General features: G+C 41.8%; 1 protein-coding gene across 12 annotated transcripts in view; it reads left to right on the plus strand.

Annotated features, from left to right (window-relative positions):
• Positions 1-237: 237 nt before the first annotated feature.
• LOC110977423 (histone deacetylase 4-like) overlaps positions 238-21,248 on the plus strand; it is a 67,747-nt gene continuing 46,736 nt past the window's right edge. For 3 of the 12 annotated variants that reach the window (XM_022231572.2, XM_087147975.1, XM_087147977.1), the window contains exon 1: positions 1,816-2,110. The gene's annotated coding sequence lies outside the window, so the exon portion shown is untranslated. Of the gene's footprint in view, positions 367-1,814; positions 2,111-14,043; positions 14,180-15,619; positions 15,644-21,248 lie in introns of those variants that run through there. The other 9 variants (XM_087147971.1, XM_087147976.1, XM_022231613.2 and 6 more) reach the window with 7 other exon arrangements.

Raw genomic sequence — 21,248 nt, forward strand, 5'->3', positions numbered from 1 at the left:
AGACATTTTGAGGCTCACAGCCCACAGCGGACTACAAAATGTCATATGACCAAGAATTATGCCTTCGATTGCATTAACCAATGTAATACCCTCTGACAAGCATGCATGGATATTGTTTGTGCGAAGAAATTGTCAAAGAGGTACTTGTGACCGTGTGACCGTAAACAAACTAATTTTAGTCTTTCGTTCAGCAATAATTATTCGTTTAATCTGCTCATCTTGGCTTTGTCATAGGCAATGACATGAACGAACTTCAGTATGATTTCTAACAAGAAGAAATGGTAGAGCGAAAATCCGTTTCGGTAAACTATCGACCGACCGAGCGACCGACTGTAGTCCAGATATACCGAGTGGCTACACCTCTTGGTAACGTATAAACTTAAGAAGATCTGAGTGGAAAAACCCTGACCGTTAACTGTAATACATGTATGATGTTGGAACATCCTAACAGTGAATTAATGTCACTCGTTGAACCTTTCTATATAGGCAGGCTACATGATAAATTTAGATGCCCGGAGATTTGTAAAATCTGCGGGACTGCGCGGGCATAAATCCCCTCTGTTTAGGGGGGTTGGATGGGCTATTGAATCATCCCCTCATTTTTTGTGGTGAGCAACAAATTAAAGAATTTTTCAGTCTTCCAACGACGAAAAGGCAGCCAGTATTACTAAAAAAAAAGTGATTTAAAAAAAATAAAAGCCATAAATTTGCCATTTTGAATTTACCTTTTGAATTACTTTACAGATGTAAATCAGTATCATAAAAATCGACTTCTGTACAGAGTCATACTATGGTGTCACCCCCATCCCTCTCTTAAATTTTCATGGCCAGGCAAGTTACCCCACCCTCCCTCATTCCCCCATTTCCGGTACAAATGTACGCCACTGCGGGTTTGTCTAATGCCAGATTTTGGAAAGCTAGTAAGAATGACTAATAATACAGAGAACCTTTTTTTTATACCCAAACTTGTGCGATGGTGTTGCATTTTGGGGAGGATTTGTTTTAGACGCATGTTGAACACAGCAAGTCCCCGGTAAAAACATTAATTCGAACAACGCTTTGTATTGGAAGATGTTTGAAGTTGAACGAGCGTTTGAATAGTAATAATAATAATAAAAAAAACTATGAGCGAATTCGATAAAGTGAACACTGAAGTCTATTCATTAAGTACACGCACGTAAGCCCTTTGTGGCCCTTGTAAAGTCAAGGTAAAAGAAATTAATTTACCATACCCCTCCAAAAAACCCCAAATCAGTTCAAAACAGTCCTGTCTGAATGCCGTGCGATTCTACTACAGACATGACCTGATATGAGACCCTCCAACAATTCAGGATATTCACTGGGGGTCTAATTGGTATAATTTAGTTCCCAAAACTGACAAGCTTACTTATTTACACATAGCCAAGCATGGCCTGTCAGCAAAAATTCCCGGATCAGAGCTGATTTTCTATTTTGGTATACAATCTACTTCCGTATTCATTCTTGTTTCCTGTCTATTTTACAAGGCCTTCAGGTTCTATTTTTACTTTCGCACAATAATATCTCCCCCGTGGCATGTTTTATTTTTCTGTTTTCAGTCCTAACCCGCTTACATCAGGTGGTTCCTGCAACACTTTGGTGGACTGAGCGTGCAATAAATGAAAGTATTTATCCGAGCCAAGCGCCAACATAACAACACGAACATTTTGACCGTGCCCCAGGGGAAGTGTGTGTGGCTAAAAATAGACCGCAAAACTTTACCTGATTGGATCAATTGATCACGTGATGTCATCTCTTAGAAATGTCGTTTATGTATACCAACGTGCAGACGGTGACATTACAATATGATTTGATATTTCCCATGTAAAAATACCCTGATCACAGTTACTCTTGGCAGGATTACCCAAAATCTGTTTGTCCAAGATCTGTTCCTATATTATGTGCAAGTTTCCCTTATTTAAATCAGTCTTTAATCACATACTACATGCTGGTAAATAAGTGAGAAATATCAGGGTTCAAGATGGCGTGTAGAGTTCATCACTGAGCGGCCCGTCGGGAAAGGGGAAAGTTTTCATCGCAATATTTTGTACGTTTGGTGCCCAGGTTTAACGAGCCCGTTTCCTTTTTTAAGGTAAGTCTAAGCGTAAGATGTGCTGTCTAATGTCGCCTGCTGGCTGCTTGTTACTTTGGAAATCGTCGAGAAAGAATGGAGACGCGAGTGGTGTCTGGCGTAGCCTAGTTGTACGGTTAGCTGTGTTGGTGTATAACTTACGGTCTTGTTGAGTTATGTGTAGCACTCCATCATGTCCATAGGCCGTGTTGACGTTATGTTGTGTGTGTGATGCGTGCCGTGTGCAGGCCAGTACATTTTAATCTGTGTTGCTGTTGTGGTGTGTTAAGTCATGATAAGATGTAACGTTAGGCCTGGTGCTCTCTGAAAAGTTCTTTGAGCATGTCAGCTCAGCTCAGTTGCTCACCATTTTGAAGTGGATGTTTATGTCATGAAGGAGGACTCAATTCAATTGTATGACACCCTGTATGACACTTGACACCCTGTGTGCGTGTGCATGTGCACAAACCCTAGGAGAATGGCCTGAAAAATTCAAAGTGATTTCTACGTGAATAGGCCCACCTGAAGGTTTTCCCTGTTAAATTTGACTTTTTAGGCATGTTAGGTGATGTTTATTGCCTTCAGATAGGTAACGGTTACTTCCAGAACAGGAAAGCACTACTCTGAAGGCCTTACTGATTACTGATGTTTGATGGTTCCATACGCAAGGGCATTTTGAAAATTGCCCTGCAGTCGTACTGGAGAAAACTTCCGTTTGCGCTTTGTTGATCAAATCTTCCCCTATTTGTGCGGATCGTCGAGGGATTTATATAAAGGTCAGGATGGAAGGAAAAAGCTCTTTTTTTGCCAATAATGTAGATGACACTCGTGCACACGGAACCATCAAACCTCGGAAATCAGTAAGGCCTACCTGTTCAGGAAGTACCGGTAGGTAATAGTAGGGAAAATAAATAGTGGCATCCGTGTATGGCGTTCTTTGCGAAATGAATTTTGCAGTTTTATCCTTGAACTTGTTAAAATGGCTATGTACCTCTGTCTCTGCTCAGGCATCAGAAGAAAGCATGGATCATTTTGTTCTCAAGTATTATTTGTCCCAAATAAAACTAAGAACATAATCATAATTCTTGTAGGCTAAAAATGTTGCAAATCATGCCTGGATTGTCTAAAGCTGACATTGCCCGAGAAGTTTGCCGGCCTGTACCGTACATCGCGTTGGCATGCTGTAACCAACAGGTACATTTGTGCTTGTAGGTACTCTGTATTTTGTGGCATGAATGTGTACCCTTTTGTTGTCTTACAAATCCTTTTCATCGGTTGACGTTGGAGTCTTGTGTTTCAGATTTCTTGCGCAATCAACCAATCACACAAACAGCACAGTCAACCAATTCTGCAAATCCAACAATCGTGACCAAAATGTAATTTAGAATGCCTTCAAAACGGTCTTACAACTAGAATGACGTTCTGCTTAAATGCGAGTCAGCACTAGATATAAAACAACTGATACGGGTACGCAGACAAAAGTGGATATTGTCTGTCTTCAAAGCGAATTTATACAAGAGATCAAACACCTTTTGCTCTGTGGTATCATTTAAATTCCTTTTATCAAAGTTACTTATACTCATACAAATAGTTAATCGCTATATAAAGTCTGTGAAAGTGTCATCGAACTTGCAGTCAAATTACTGAGTTGTAACCTTTTTGTGTTGTGGTATTCTGAACTCAGTAGGAAAGGTACAGATGTCTGTTTCATAACCATTTAAACTTATAATTTCATTGTAATTAGGAGTTTAATTTTCCCAATTTCTTTAGAAGTAGCAATTTATTTTGCATGCATTACTGTTTAACTGGAAAATTGGAAGTACATGTATATATCACAAGTTACGTAATGTCTGTTTTCACGTATTTTCATCAGTAAGGATTGTTTCTTTTCCGTACAGTGCCTGTGATGCTGAAGAAAAACCTGGATGCCTTTTCTAACGTTGAAAATACATGCACAAAACAAGAAGTAACAAAAACTCCTCAGCTCGTGCACTTTTTGAATAGACCCCTCTCATTTTGCCTGTAATTTGTGCAGGTGGCCAAAGTTTGCAGGGAAATCATCCTTTGTTTTTTTCTTTTTTTTTTGTTATTTAACCTCAGATTCCTTCAAACTGTACACATTGTGCCATTAATTTTAAAGAGGTTTGTATTTTCATTAAGCGTTCAGTAGTAGGTGTATTATTATCTAGTGGTCTAATAGCTGTGTGGGATATTTGACAATGTATGAATTATTCCTTAAATTTTGTACTGACGGGCAGACTTTTTTTTAGCAGCCACTTGTAGGAAAAACACGACTGTGATGTAAATAGAACAGACCCAACAACTTAAGAGGCTGCAGGAAAATTTATTTCCAAACAGTGTGGACAGTCTGACTAAGGGCTGTCAGGTGCTACTAGCGTGTGCCGAACAGTTGTTATTTGTGAATAAAGTGCAGTGTAATTTTGGGCATGTAACCCTCTCTCCTCTTAATTCGGGATTGTTATGCGTTCTGTCATAACCTTTTATCGGGAGTTGAAAGTCTCTGCGTGAATGAGGTCATCCGTTCCGATATTAATTTTAGCCCTGCAGGCACTGCCCAATCTGAGCAATCTCCCCCGGGGTCTGGTACCCTGATGAACTCTACTACCAACTGTTTGGCACACCATGAACAAAAAAAAAAAAAACGTAGCGAGTGAGAACCCTGCATTACATGTACCTGTTAGGGAGGAAATCTAGCAACTTGTATAACTTGTTAAGGGTGGGGACTCTCCAGACTGAGTTATACATGTCTGACCCCTGACTCCCTTTACACCGTTTATTCGTGTTTAGTTAGGGTTCTGGTAGTCAGTTTGCTAGCGGTCGGTGAAGGAGTCTGCGGGAAGCAGTTGTTAAGCATTTTCAGCCCTGTGGAATAGTTGGTCAGAAGTCTCCTTATACAGGAAAATAATATTAGACTTATAACGTTTCACTTTCTCTTCGGAAGGAGGGGGAGTGCTTTCACCAAAGGGAGACAAACTCTCGGGCAAGTGCGGAAGCAGAAACTGAGAAACATCTGCCGGGTATTTAAAAAAAAATCCCCCCACAGAAGTAGAAATAGCTTTATTTGGGAAATTTCCAAAACTATGAAATCCACGGAGACTCTGACAGACTGTTAGATCAAAAGAGTATATCTACCTGTAGGAATTAGGTTTGTCTGCTTGAAACTCTAAAAACCGAAATATGACATGTTTTCTCCCAAAATGAAAATTGTTTGGTTGCATGGTGACACGTATGACCCCTTTCTTTTAAGTAATCTATTGAGGGAGGTGTACCGGTAGATTTGCCCTTCAACCAAATATGCGGTCTTTATCGCTTGTCCATTAAATTGTGACAAATGATATTGAAATTGGAGGAGTGAGGCCTGTTTGTCAGGTTTTATTCTCGTACCGAATCAGCATTTTTTATGACTGTATCCATGCATATTGTAAAGTGTTTAAGAGGACTGTATTACTTTGATCCCCAACTTCTTCAAGTCTTCTTAACCCAGGGCCAGGTGTGGTTTGCTACTGTTTTCATGGATCGAGGACCTCTCGCAGCTAATCCTTTATTGATGTATGCTATATGTACATACATGTACATGTATGGTATGTGGTTTGTAGAACACCAAAGCAGTATTTCTGCAAGTCTGCATGGTAATCAGAGTGGTGCTGTTACACCCCAACTATAGCATCAGTCCCAACTATAGTTGGGCCCGTCCCAACTATAGTTGGGCCCGTCCCAACTATAGTGCTACAGTTGGGCCGGCCCAACTACAGCAGAGGGGTCCAGTATGCATGATGTGACCAGCATGTGCCAAAGTCATATTGTTTACAAATGTCATGTCATTGGTCATAGGAATAGATGAACAGATGAAGTGCCACATTTTATATGAATTGTGTCACGTGTGAGACACATTGACTTGGATAATGTTGAGACATTTTCCACAGACATTGGTCAACAATAGTTGGGCCAGCCCAACTGCAGCACTACAATTGGGACTGTCCCAACTATAGTTGGGACAGTGCTGTTACGGATCTGTGATTATTTGCAGGTGCATTTTCCACTTTTCTACATGTACATGCAGCAGATGTACATTGTAGATGAGAAAGGTCCTGTACCTCCAAATGTTTTTCAGGGGTCACAAGTCACTCCACTTGGCACCCTCCCAAAAATGAGCCCCAAATCGAAGAGACAAAACAACCTTTGAACCAGTAAAAAAGCTCAAACTTACTACAGATGTAACATTTCCTTGAAAATATCATTTCAGTTGAACAGAGTTCCTGAAAATTTTGAATCACCTCCCAAGACGCAATTCATTCAAGAGTGACATCCAACAATGCTAATGCATGTGCTGCGTACGAATTCGGAAACGAAATCGTGTATTTGAAAATATCTTGTTTATGTACATAATTCTGCTCCCCTACGGATGTCGAAACTAAAAATAGCATCAATAACAAAGTGCGTTTGCATTCAGTTATCCTTTTAGCCCAAAGCCATTCTATTTAACGCTAGGAATCTAGGATCCCTGCGACCCACTTTTGAAGGGGGGGGTAGAGAAAAAAAATCCATTTTCAACACAGCCATTCAATTCATCTGTGTCCCTGACTTCTAAATTCACATGCACTGGCAAAAGCAAGGTCACTCGTATTGAAGAAATAGACAAAGACATGAACAGATTTCCACCTGTGCTGACCTTGCCAAGTTTCCAGATTGCTTTTAGTTAGTGGTGGTTTCACAAGAGGAAGTTATGCGGATGTGTGTGTGTGTGTTTTTTTTAAACTGACAAACCTTGCCCTTGCTTTAAAACCAAATTTAATCTCTGTCGTGTATCGATTTTTGTGATTTTTTTTCATTTAAACGGCATTTTCCTAGAGTCCTCCAAGAACCCCTAGAAGCCAGGGATATGTTGTTTGCACTCTGAATGGAAATCCCATGTGTCGAAATGTTGCTGAAGTTCTACTTTATCGGTGTGAATATGGCCCATAAATTTAAATATTGCATAACAGATATCCTGCCCTATACGATTTTTTTAATGAACATCCATTCTCAAAAACTCAAAGCCAACCCTCCCTGCCTAAAAAAATTACACACAAAGTAAAAAAAAACCCAAACCCTGAAACCCCTAAACTCAAAAACCCAATGCCCAAATACCTGGAAACCTCAAAAGAGAAAACCGAAACCTAGCACCCAAAACCTGTAAACCCTGAATCTGAAACCTGGCAACTGAACCTTGAAAATCCAACAACCACCCAACCAAATAGTCCAAATAAGACCCCCAAACAAAAAGAAAACAATGGAAAGAAAAGCTTAAGTGCATCAACCATGATCAAAAAAGAGATCTGGAATTTTTTTCCAGCCAAAAAATCATAAAAAAACTTCTCCCCTACGAAGTACATGTAATTTTAGAATTTTTACAAACTCATCCGTTTACAAGACGTTTGCCATCAATATGAGTTGCCAGAGTTTTGCACAAGCTTACACCATCTATTATCCCGTGCCATCTTTGTAGAAGCAATGAATTTTCATATGAAACCACCAACACCTGAAAAAGATTGAAAGAAATTTGAAGGAAATATGGAACTTTGACACGGCCCATTGTAGGTCCATTTTGAAAAGAAATGTTTGACCATGAATGTGAATTCAGATGCCATGGACAGAAATGATTGGAATGGTTGAAATGATTGAAAGTGGGTCAGAGAGATCCCGATAATCCGTGCTGGTTTCTGGTTGATTCTGTTGGGTACAGGTGACCTCGCATGGCTTCATTTCGTCGAATTCCTTCTGGCAAATACAGCATGCTGCTACAGGGGAGAAAATCACAAGGTTCTTGGTGTTGAACTTTGAACCCCCCAACTGTCCACTGGGTTCTCAAGACAAATACTGAACGTGTGGGGGTTGCTCATAGTAAGGAGAATTGACCAGTCCCTGTGATCTCGTGAACTTCTGCGGTTGGTGTAAATATCCTCGTTCAACAATATAGTCGGCGCTGTAATCAAATTGGAATGGTGATTGTGCAACTTGTCCATTTCTTTTTTTTTTTTCCCTATCGCGTTTCAATGTGGTATTCTTTTGCCCGGTGTTCGCTGCCTGTGATGGAAATCTCCGATACCCCAAAGTGAAAGCCATATCAGAGCCCCCCAAAAGCAGTGGTTATATTTAGCCCACTCATTGTTGCTCCTGGCTCCAACCAGAAACTGAAACTTGTTGGGATGAAAGTATAAAAAAAACCGGGATTGAAGGAGAATTTACCAGCACCTAGTGTTTGGTTAGAATAAGTGATAGATTGGATTTAGTAGCCCCAGCTAATAACTGATTACTGAGTTTGTCTCTTTTGGGGAGAGGGGGTTGCTCTAGATTGATAAGATCAGAGAGGTCATAAACGGCCCTGAAACAAGAACTTGTAATTTAATAGGGAGAGCAGTATTATGTTTGTTGTATTGTGTTGTACACGCATGTATCATGTTCAATGCCTGGACTTCAACTTGATAGGTGGTTCCGTGTCCCGTAGTTCTGGTATAACCGTATTAAATTATGATTTGATTCATAACACATGGCTCATTCATTTTACATTTGCCATTATTAAAAATGAAGTACTGTTCTGTTATGCCTGTTGCTTGGCTCACTTCATGTTGACACGGTGGTCAGTTAGTTTGAAGGAAAAAAAATGTAATTCACCAGGAAAAAAAAAACAAGAGGAGAGACGAGAGAGGCTCCACAAGCCAGGTCTTCACATCCGTCTGCAGCCCTGGTGTTTGCGCTGGGTGTCGGGTTGCACAAGTCAGAAAAAAAAGAGCAGCATTGATTTGGCCCGGATCGCATTGCCTGTTTTCAAGGGAGAGAAAAGGGGAAAAAAGATAGACCATCCCAGATTCCTGCAAATGCCAAGCTTATTTTGACATATTGGAGATCACATCGCGGCTTCCTGAGGTCATTTTTCCCCAAGACTTTCCCTGCCTTGCGTGATCAGACTTATTGATATCTCTACCGCCAAACATGATATTTAGCTCTGTCAAGTCAAATGTTAACAAGTCATCTGTTTCAATTAATCTTGTACATAAGACAACACTGCACATAATTCCTAAATTTTAGGGTGGGAGGCTGGAACCTTCCTGGAATTCTACTGGTTCAAAATCCTCCTGTCCAACGCTCTTTATTTGGTTTTACATCACATTATTGTAATATTATGAAATTAAATCATTTCTGTGTGTCTGAGGCTGGCGCTACATGATACGGTGCAAAGAATGAGTTGTGCAGTGTTGGAAACCTGACATTTCACAACAGGTACATGTACAGTATGTGTCGTAAGAGAAATGCACTCGAGTCAAGTACATGCTCGTTTACTTGTGATCTTCAATGATAGATGTCCAGCTTAGTTTTTCCATTCTCGGAAAAATGCTAGCCGTTACTATCCTTGGGTTGAAAGAACCTGTCTTCAAACAAAAGCTGCTTACATGTATGCCCCCCCCCGTTGTCCTTGTGCAGTATTTAGTCAAGAAGGGGGGGGGGCTGGAAATCTCTATTGATTTTTGATCAATAGAAAACAAAGATACCCCGATTGTAACATCATGCTTCCAGACAATCCGCATTGACTCCCCTGTCTCTCTGCCTCTGTTCGCTATGTCCCTCTTGCAAAGTCATCCTCATCATCGGCAGAGGGTGACCCCAGACGAGAAGCAGGTTAGGGCATCTCAGGCCAGCCTTGTCTTTGTCCATTGATTCTGTAATCCCCTGGATGAAACGGGCCCCTTGCGGACGAAAGGAGTTGTTTACGCCAGTTGAATAATTCAGCACAGGACAAATGAAACCTCAGGGATCGTAAAGTGTTCCCTTTAGCTGCTGCCTTTTGTGTTTCTGCTGTGAACTTTTTGAGCAAGGATTCTGAAGAAGCGCAGTAGTTCATGACACACTGGGCAAACTGGTTTGACCATTTCTGTTTGTAACCTAAAATATCCCTTTATACAGTAAGTCTCACATACCATTTTTCCGTGCCAAATGAAAATGTGGGAAGGGGGGAGGTACTTAACTTATGTACATGAAATGGTCTTTTTGAAGTTTGAGGTTGTGTGGGAGTTTTCATTTTCATGCAAGTGAATTGGGCCCTGCATTCAATGCACACATGAACCTTTCAACCTGTTGGTTGACTTGGCAAGAGACGCCCCCCCCTCGTTTCCCTGCCGCTATCGCTATGCTTGTTTGCACATGGCAGACATTGGCAAATGCCAGTCTGGAACTGGGAAGATCCAGGTCGGGTGAAGCTGCCAGATAAACAAAAATCAGAAAGAGACAAGTCAGCGAGGCCAAAATTCAGAGCCACGTAGCTTGGCCACCATGCAAACTGAGAGAATTTCCAAGCTTGGAAGATGCTGTTTCACAGAACAGTTGATTTCCAAGCATCGCCATTTATTGGACCACATTCTTTTCCCTTTCAAAGAAAAATAAAGTGTTAAAATGAGTCTACTGAACTGATTTCCAAGTGATACCAACACATTTGTGTGCTGTTTCTCTCTATATGGGGACAAAGAACGCGGATGGTTTTGTTGAATGCATTTCTTTACTTACCGTAACCGACTTTCAAATGTTGTCTCCCGTTAACTTAAAAAAAAGCCAGCATTGAGCGTACACATTGTACAGATATTTCGCTGCGTTATTTCAAAGTTATATTAACAAAGATTGCGTGCAATTTATAAATTCCCGGTGAAACTGAAAGAAAAATACCCTGTGATCTCAAACAGCCATTAACAGCATCTAGTAAGTTTTTTTAATTTTTGTATTTCTGTTTGTATTGCAATTAAAGCGCAGAGGGTCTTCGACCATTGAGCGTGAAGAGCAGCTGCTGCCATTGGGATCAAAGGAAATTATGGATTATTGGACTAATCGTAGTCTCATTATCAGTTTGTGCACATTTCAAGGGATGTGCCGAGTTCCTGTTGTCTTGCTGAAGGTACCGGTACATGTGATTGGCTGCATGTGAACGATGCAGTGAAAGCCCATGGCACGTTCACGTTGATCGCGGCCTCGTCCGCGTGCCCTTTTCTTAAACCCTGGTCTTGTTTTTGAGACGAGGCTCCAGGAACCTCCACTTCCTGCCCTAGGAACAAGGCCAGCAGTCGATGTTTGAAATGGAAAGATTCCACAACTTCAGCATCATTGTATAGATGAACCTGGGTTGACAGCCCTTAGCAGAAGAAAAAAAAAGGAACCCACTTTGAACTGGAGACTCCACGGTCGCAAAGCTCAATGCTAAGACCAGAGGAAATGACTGATGTGGGCATAGACATGTACATGTACAGTGCAATGTACATTGAACATGTACAGAAGGTCCACATGATGTACATGTACATGTATGTATCATTCATTGGTGTGTCTGTATTTCCTAGTACACGCATTGGTGTACATGTACAGTGTACATGTGATCTCATCCATACCTGTACACGGTACACGTGTGGTAAATGGGCCAAATTTCAACAGCTACGTCTGTGCACAAAGAAACTGGTCATTTTTACAATATGTCTAAGTTGGGTTTGACCTGGCAGATTCTTCCTTTTGGAGCCGTTTTGGTCAGTGGATTTATTCCTATCACTGACATTTTACGTACACAATATGTACATGTACTGGTGTGGTCTGTGTGGATGCTTGCATGTGCCAAGTACAACTGGACAATGAAACTCTCCAAGTCATACCACATGAATGGAATGTGCTGCTTTTGGTTCAGTGGTACAAACGTCGTATGCATGTGTGTACATTTACATGCACTACATGTACAAGGCATACAACTGACGCTGTGGGAAAGTGTAACGGTTGTGTTTCACATGTACACGTGTAGGTATCACATGCTCAAATGGGATGTATGTACACAAACTGTACATGTGACATACATGCAGATGTACAGTATACACATGTACACGTGTAGGTATCACATGCTCAAATGGGATGTATGTACACAAACTGTACATGCGACATACATGCAGATGTACAGTATACACATGTACTGATAAGTACGCATGAAAGAGTTCACGGAGTACATATACACAGATTGACGTGGACGCCCACGCTTTGTTGACATTTCAGCGCATTGTTCATGTACTATATGCACACATAAATGCACATGTGCAGAGTGACTGTACAGGTGCATGTATACATGTATAAATGGCCTAATGAAGAGCTGAAATATTAACGTGTCAATGGCCGTCTTATCTCTGATTATGTTCCCACCAGCCACTAAAAGAACTAAAAACCATTGAAATCATCAACTCTACACAGAGCAATTGATATTAACAGTTGGACACGAGGCGCAGTCCCCTGCTTGAATTCACAGCGTGCTCCTGTCATCAGTAATAGAGATTCGGCCTGCCTGCCAAAAATAGTAACACTCACTTATTTTTAGAGTAAATAAGCTTGAATTCTCCGTCCAGGCACGCACACACATGCAGGTCCAGGCAGGCTTTTTTGTTATACCCTGGTGTGTAATGCGTAGGCATATCAACAGCGAAAGGAGAACTTGAAAAAAAAAAAAGCTGAAATGGAAGAGAGAGAGAATGGGCATTGGAGATAAAAAAAAAGCTCTCGTTCCTCTTGTTATTACGAGCAATGTATTGTTGTCATGGACTATTGATTATCACTAAGGCCAGCCGAGGTGTATTTTTAGCCCAGTCGTGATACACTGACAAAAACATGTTTACTTTGGCTTCCGTACATGTAGAATGTTCAGTGTACATTACCTACAATCTGTACATCTTCCCTGATGTCCGCACATGCTGATTCTGTCTAGTGGGGGGGGGACAGAAGGTTGTTGTGTGACAAGTGCCCCCTACGTTCAAATTCTTCTCATTCGGTATTATGTGCCGATGGCGTGCACATCTTTTGTTTCTTAGATAGACCGTGATGAGTCTTCGAAACTGCGATTGATAATTTCAACTGTGACTCCGAGTGTTCAAACCCGTGTGATATCAGGAAAGGTAATTTTCGAGATGAAAATTGTCTTTAGGATAAATAGCCGCAACTCCTTTTTGACTGTGCTGTGCCAACTTTGTTGCCCGAGTTTCTGTGGCGACGGTCAGTTGTGCGTTCTGATCCAACATGAAGAATTTTTTTACTTACACGTGTACCCAAAAGCAATGGACAAAATTTGAATGGGATGCATCACTCGTTTTTTATAACAGTGTGGAAAAACGGTCATGTTGAAGGGAAGGATTTCCTTTAAACCATTGCTGTCTGAAGTTGAGGCCTTTACACATATATTTTATGAAAAAAAAATTGATGATGAAGGTGGGAGTTGTACAGATTAGATCACTGTTATGCATGGAACTTGGGGGGTGTTAACTTGAAGTGATCAGGACGCAAGGTGTGCATTGTAAGCGTGTTCACATGCAGGATCCAAAGGGGGATTGCGAAGCTGAAATGGGAATCCTTGTCTAGAATCTCCATGAAACAAAAGGCTGGTGTACATGTACATTTTGAAAATAGACCGAGTGCCTCAATAATCCTTTTAGATAATGGAAAAGCTGGAGATTGTAGCTTTAAATGAAACAGTTCCTCATGAGCACCCCCTTTTAATAAATGGAATAGGCTTACAGGCTGTTGTACGCACATCACGCGCAAACCCCTTTGGTGGAATCGTCGTCACAGTTCAGAAGAAAAAAAGACTCCCCCCTTAATTGTTTTTTTTTTAAACTCTAAAAAAACAAGGTGACGGTTGGTGTTGTGTTGCACGGAAGTGCGGTGTAATATGAGAAGTAGTGATGCTCGCTTTAGTGTCATTAAGGTCTGTGTGAAAAGTAACACCAGTCAAAATGAGACGGTATTACGGCCATGGACAGGTTGTTTTTCGTGTTGTATGCACGTGTCCATGTACACCAGGTGAGACACTTTGAATGCAATTTTTTTTTTTTCTTCAAAAGTTCACCGATGTTTTCATGTATTCCCTGACATGTAGGATGGGTGCGACATGACTTGTTGGATGGAACGTTGAACGCAGTAAATGTAGTGCTGAACTGTCCCCCTTATTAATGTAAGGTGAAGAAACGTACACCATGTGCTTTCTGTGAGCTGCACTGATGTATGTTCATGAGGTGACGACTTCATAAGATTACTGGGGTGAGACAAATTTTGATTCCACATTCATGACTTCCAGCGCTAGCGTCTTTGTCAGTGAACCTGCTGTCGACCCCAACTTTATCTGTACAGGGTTTGCATAGCTGCCATCTTTGCAGGCCAGTGCTTTTGTTCTACAGGGCAGGCACAAAAGATGCATCCCTGTGGAACAAAAAACTGCCCTGAAAGATGGCTACCATGCTAAGCGCCTCTGTTATGGTTGAATCACGTCAACACAGCTTGTGAGGTATCGTCCAGTTATACAAAATGGACGTGGGATGTACCAAATGTGAGAGCAACCAAACTCAACGTACAAAATTCCATAGGGTTGTCTAAGGGGCGTGGCCAACTTGCTGATGGCAATGGGTCAACGGATGCATGGAGGTTGGAGGTGTCAAGTTTTTCGCTGATTAAAAACTAAAGTTTGTCTCACCAGCTTTCAGAAAACAATGGGTGATACCGGTATATTGCTTATAATGTACATGTACATGTAACTCCATACTTTGTCAGGATAGAATCTGGTTTTAAACTGTACATGTACATGTACATGTACATCATGTACATGTATGTTCCACACCTTCAGAGCCTGATCTGAGATATGCTGGGGAATATGTGGGATGGGGGGGTGTCCCCAGGCCAACTGCTAGGAGGCACAGGCTGGCTCTCAGTGGGATAAGGGGAGAAATTGATATTACCCTTGAATTGCGGCCAATCAGGAAGTGCCCGGAGTTACTGTAGGGTTCCAAACGAGCCCTTGGCCAGGAGCCACGTAGAGGTTAAAGTGTCAAGGTGAATATGAAAAAAAGAAAAAAAACAGAGGAAAGCCTACACCCTGAGTTGTTTTTTGGACAGAGGCAAACATAGCTTTTATAATCTTCCTGGCATTTCTGTGTGTTTGCAGGAAGGAGTCCCTGATTTTTTGTCTTGGTGCTGACAAGCTCAACACCAAGTTGCACTGCATTTGATCATCCTGTCAAGGAATGCAGTTTCTTGTATTACCAGATATGCATTCGAGCAACATGCTACTTAAAGCAACAGAATTTCCACCCGTACTCATGATTATTTGATTCACAGTCCAGAGGAACTTTTGTCTTTCACAATTACAATCTGCCAAATTACTGAGACTGTACAAATGTGGCCAGAGATCGAAGAAAGAAAAGATTCAGTGCGCCATGGCAAATCTACACATGGCGACAAACATACGCGTATGCGTTCTCTGACATGAGGCTCGGATATTGGTAAAGGCCAAATAGACAGAGCAGGACAAATATAGCGGCAGCAAGCTATTTTTAGACTGATTAAGCAGCTTGCATGTCCCATCCAGGGCACTGGTGTTCGGCTCACTCCAGGCTCACTCCAGGTCAGCCGAGTGGGGAAACCAGGCAGTTTTGAGTGCCAGGAAATGGCTATCCCCCGTCCCACTGCCCTGGTATACAGAGGTCCGAGTGGAAAGCGGATACCAGCCAAGTATGTAAACATGGCTTTTTCTTTTTTTTTCTCTTGTTTTGTCATGGCCATCCTTGTTACCGTCAGCTGTATCTCTGGGTTGATGGTGCAGATTTACATGTACATGTATGTAAGTCCATCTATCTAGTTCTAGGAATGCCGGTGCCGTGGTCGTGATTTCTGGCTTTTGTTTATAGGATTACCTTTCTTATGAAATTTACGGGTCTGTAGTGAGATAGCTTACAAGTACCGGCATGGCTCTTCTGTTTGGTTCATGGATCACACGTGTTCACTTGAAATTTGTTACAGATAGATTGAATAAAAAAGGTTTTTAGCACTGAAACGTAATTTTTGTTTCGTGGGCATGTGCTACAGTTTACACGTCTTGCTATTTCATTTTGCGTATTATTAAAGCAGACCTTATTCAGAGAGAAGTTATTTTTATCTTGTTCTCTTGATCTACATGTATCCTACCAGTATTCAACGTAACCTGTTCAGTGGGATGGTGCCAGACTACTTTGGGTTCCAAATCTCATTTTCGTTTTTTCTTTTTTAAAGCGGCTTAAAACATTCAGATCTAATTTACCACAAACTTGACATTATTCAAAACAAAAACTGGCATGAATTTGTGTGAACTATTATTTTGCCGCCATGATTTTTACTCTCAGGTTCCTGAAATGAAAAGGTTGTGCCTCACTGGCAATTCAAGATGGCCGAGACACGAATACAGTCTGTTGTCCTGTGCATGCAAGCTACATGTTCGTATCTCCACATGACATCCAGACAATCTTCGATCAAATGTTTGCCACAAGTGAAACAAACCCTTCTCTGTTGAGGTCAGGGATCGAAATGGGGCTTAACCACGACACTTCCCACATCGATACTTCCAGTCTGGTGCCTAATAAGAAATTTGCAGCTCTGAAGGAGTGACTGATGTACATGTATGAAATGAGCGTAAGAGTGTAGACTAATCCGATTCGCGCCATAACTGCGGTGGCGCCACACTCACACGCACATTTTTCAGCTTGACGTGAGCGTGCATTTGGCAAATCACGACATCCTATTGGTCAAAAGAGCGTGGAACGTGCGCGTACCACCTGTCCACGAGCGTCGCACCACCTCCGTCATGGCTTTTAATTCTGGTTGTCGAATCACAGTATAGCCAACAACTCTTGTGCCCAAAAAGAGTCTACTGGTATTTGTTGCCAGATCTTGTCAGAAAGTGACCAGGAATTTTTCACCAGTAGCGCCAGAAGCCAGGGCACTGTGACATGCAGTGCTTGCTTACAGAGCATTGTGGAGATTTAGGGATCCCCTTTGATTTCAAGACCTGTATTGAATAAATCCACCTGCCAGTCCCAGTACGGTATCAGTTCCGATATACACAAGTTCATGTGCATTTGCTGGTACATGTACATGTAGATCTACATGTATACTCTGGACATAATGTGCACATATGTGACCTGCTCTAGAAAAATGGGTAATAAGTCGCCAGATTCAGGTTATGAGTTGTTGATATGGCTGGACTCTGTACATCACAAGCTACAATTTGATACATGAATGACCCCCTGTAGTGCACTGCATTCGGGAGATAAATGGACATTTGTATATCCACATTTGGGATTCAATAAAAGCACTTTTCGAGAAAAAGCTCAGGAAGTGTAACTCTTGGAAGCACAATGCTGTGCAGGATTTCTTACTGACTGATCCATTTTTCATCTTTATTCATCAGTATCCGTGTTTGTTGTCACAAATTCTGAAAATAGAAATGTTGTAGAAAGCTATTAAAGGAAAAAAACACAAAATCACGTTTTGAAGAAAATTCGCCCTCTCCAAATAGAACAGGCCATAACATATTTTGGCGTAGCGCGACTTATTACCCTTTTTTGCAGAGCGGGTCACATGTATACCAGTGTGTTGAATTCACATTACAATGCAGCAAGAATGCACTTGTTGTACTGTATTAAACAGTACTTCCTCTCTCTGTGGCTTCTTATCATTATGATATGCACAGCGAGCCAGTGAGTTGACTTCGAGGGAAACAAGCCCGAGCTAAATTTAGAAACCTGATGAATAATTTAATATTAACCCAAGTGTTGTTTTGCGCGTTGGTACTTCACGGCGCCCGGCTGTTTTTGTCTCTGCAGGATGTGCATGTAGATTACCGGTTTATGGAGTGGGCTGTAGTCTAGGGCCTTGTCTGTCGAAGCATAATGGTTTAATTTAATCATGGATTCCTTCCACCTTGATGTGATTGCTTTGTGAAGTTGGCGTTTTGTAGGCCTTTTTTATAGGAATACTTAGCACTTCAGCAGGCAGGAAATCGGACTCGGAGTGAGACAGCTCATGTGCTCATCTGTGGGGTGTTTGTATTGACAGTAGACAGCCACTTGTGCGCACAGTATGCACACGCACTGTACATTTTGTATACTGTATACAGACTTTTCATTGAAACGGTTCTGGTACATGTGTCTTTAATGCGGGTTCATACTCGACGTGAAAGCGAACACGAATGCAACTTTGCAATGTCAGATCAAATATCCATTGGTTGAACAATCGATATTGAAACGAATTTTGTTGCGGATGCTTTTTAATGCAAAATTCGCTTTGCTTTTTGTATTCCCCTGGTGTATGAACCGGCATACATAATACGAGTATAGTACCGGTATGTTGGTGGAACATTTTATATTTAGTTGACATTTGATATCTTGTGTGGTTACGTACAACACATCACTTCATAGTGTGCGCCGCATGAGAAAAAAAGTTGTTCGATAAGACCTGAAGGTTTGCATGGAAACAATTGGATCTGCCGAGAAGTACATGTACACCCCCACCTGGGCCCAATTTCATGGAGCTGCTTAACAGTTAGCAGAAAAATCTGCTAACCTTAAGCCCTACTTGATGACGGTGCCGGGTGTGGTTCTGCCAATTGTTGCGAGTGCGCAGAAATTTCTACCAAGTTCAAGGAATTTTCTTCTCCGAGGTTAGCACGCCTTTGGCTGTGCTTACTGCTTATGGTCTCCATGAAATACCCAGAGCCTCTGTTAGCATGAAATTGTGTGCTAAGCAGCACCATGACATTGAGCCCCGCAGAGAAGAGATGCATGGGTGGGAATAGTTTTTTAACTTGCAGAGTATGTACGCTGTCTATTCCGAGAAAATATTCTAGGAGTTTAATTTCAGATCAAATGTTGCCGAGTCTTGTTTTGAATCGCACCTGAGTTCAGTGTCGGGGACATATCATCACGTGCAGTTACGCAGATGTCCCACACTGAACTGATGAATTACAGTAGGCCGCTTGCTCGTGTGTGTCGTGCTGTCTTTTGTGCGCTTCGAAAGGCAATTCTCCAAAATGTGTCTGTGGATGCATTGTTGGAAATTTCCTCCTTTCATTATTTACTCTCAAATGACAGCTTGCCGGAAAGAATATTTTCACAGAGAGTGTTTTGGATAACTGCTAAGGATGGACTAAACCTTTATCTACAATACAGTGTACATGTATTTTGTCTAAATTCTGTATGCTTGATTGGGTATATTGAAGTATATTTTTCAATCATTAATTTTAATTGCGAGTTTGTGCCAGTGACAGTATAATTTTACAAGTCCTGCGCTCAGTGCTTGTAAAAAATTATGTCTGTAAAGACATTTAAAAATCTGGAATAAGCCGTCAGATATATACATGTGTTAGTGCTGCATTTATATTTCATGGGAAAATAAACAGAGCCCTGACCCATAGGATTGCTGTATCTGGTTATGTCTGTCCGTGTCTGACACAGGAACAGGTAGTTCAAGGTTGCTGTTTAAAATTTAGTTGAAATTTAAGACTGGATTTCCTGTGCTGGAAGGCAGCAGCTGTAGCCGTGCATACATAACTGTGATGTCCTCACTGGGAAAAGCCGAAATGTATTTATTACGAGTAGGCTTGTCAAAGGGTCTGCTTGAGTCTTTCTACGTGTAGAGGATACGCGTAAAAGGTACTGGGTAGCACCAGGAATGGGCATGTGGTTTGATGATTTCGTGGAATTCCCCCATCCTTCTTGCTCCCATTTATGTTTATATTCCAATTTCCTGTAGGATGGGAGTTTGTGGCTTATCTGCCCTGATGCTGATAGCCTGGTGTTGGCAGGCTGCTCCATGTACATGTACATGTATTGGTAACGTAGCTTGCCATCAGAAGATTGGTTTTTCTAGTATGGTTCTCGGTATGTCCAAACAAGAAAAGGTGATGTTCGTCTGTTTTCATCGGTGCCTTGTTTCTTAGTTTACATGTGCATCATGGCTGGAGATGGTACAGAATCCAAATGTCAAACAAACAGCTCACTCCGACGACTGACGTACAGGTACTTGAATGCACACCATAAGGCCCCCACACCTCAACATCTGGCCAGCCCATTCATTCATGTCATCACACGACCTTTCCTATCCTCTCTTCTCTCTCCCCCTCTCCACCGATCTGGGTCTTGCTGAAATGTCAGTGGCTAAATTTAGCGTGCCGCCGGCCTGACTTCGTTCTCGTAACACGTCCCAGGTGAGGAGGGTATCGGGTACGAGTACAGTACATGTTCGAATGATTGTTGGTGGGGAACAATTAACATACCCCTTTACGTGTATATGTACACGTGTGCATGTACTAGTAGTGTACATGTACACATGTCCTACAGAAGCCTGGCGCAGTGGGCCATACTCTTGGAGATGTTTTTCACCAAGCCCTGATAATACTAACCCACAGATTGTTGGACAGTGTATTTTTCTGAGGAATCGCAGCTTCATGTCGGTTTCATCCTGGTAGCTTTCACCTTTTCTCCACTTGTGTGCTGGACAACTTCAGAAGGCTGTTTGGTTTTCTTCAGGCCGTTGCCATGCCAACACAAGTTCAATGTGGCTCAGCATGCACTACACTGTGCAGGGAACCTGCCTGAACCCTTTCAAATCTGTCCGTCTGCAGGAAACAAGTGACATGAGTCTTTGTGTCAAGGGACATCTGGCTTTATGTACCGGTACGGAGAGATCAGGCAGTACCTGATCTTTCACATCTCACAAAATCCTTGAAAATCTGGTATTCCTTTGAAGTTTCCAGGAGATACCCAGGTATCACTACAGAAAAAACAGGAATTCGAAGAAATATTGGAAAATCCACAATTCAGGACGGGCCACATACATGTACATGCATATGTGTACTTATTATTACAAAAATCATGGAAAGTCAGGAAAAAGCCTCGAAAATTTAAAAAGACATATCATTAGTCATCCAAAAGTCACCTTACCACAGTCAGATGTTTGTTATTGTTATCATTAGAAAGACATATACTGTACCGTACATTGTGTCAACCTGCCACTTTATATTTTGTTACCAAACAGATTTCATAACTCACGGGTCTGGAGTGTTTTCTAGCTGTCTTCAGCATTTTGTGTTTGTGCGCTGCTATCTGTAATCACTGTGGGGAAAAAAAAGGCTTTAAGGACGATGACACGGGACTGGCGAAAACAGTCCGAGGCCCCACTTCCTGTCTTAACGCTACTCGGCGTCTCAAATTTCCCGTCGCTTGACACGCTTGGCACCCTGGTCGCGTGTCAGCCGTCGCGTAATAGATCCCAGGGAGGCACTGAGACAATGGACGAGACTGCG

This window comes from Acanthaster planci, linkage group LG17 (genome assembly GCF_054643075.1).
Source record: "Acanthaster planci isolate LZ-2023a linkage group LG17, COTS_SCS, whole genome shotgun sequence".
In the NCBI taxonomy this organism is placed as follows: Eukaryota; Metazoa; Echinodermata; class Asteroidea; order Valvatida; family Acanthasteridae; genus Acanthaster; species Acanthaster planci.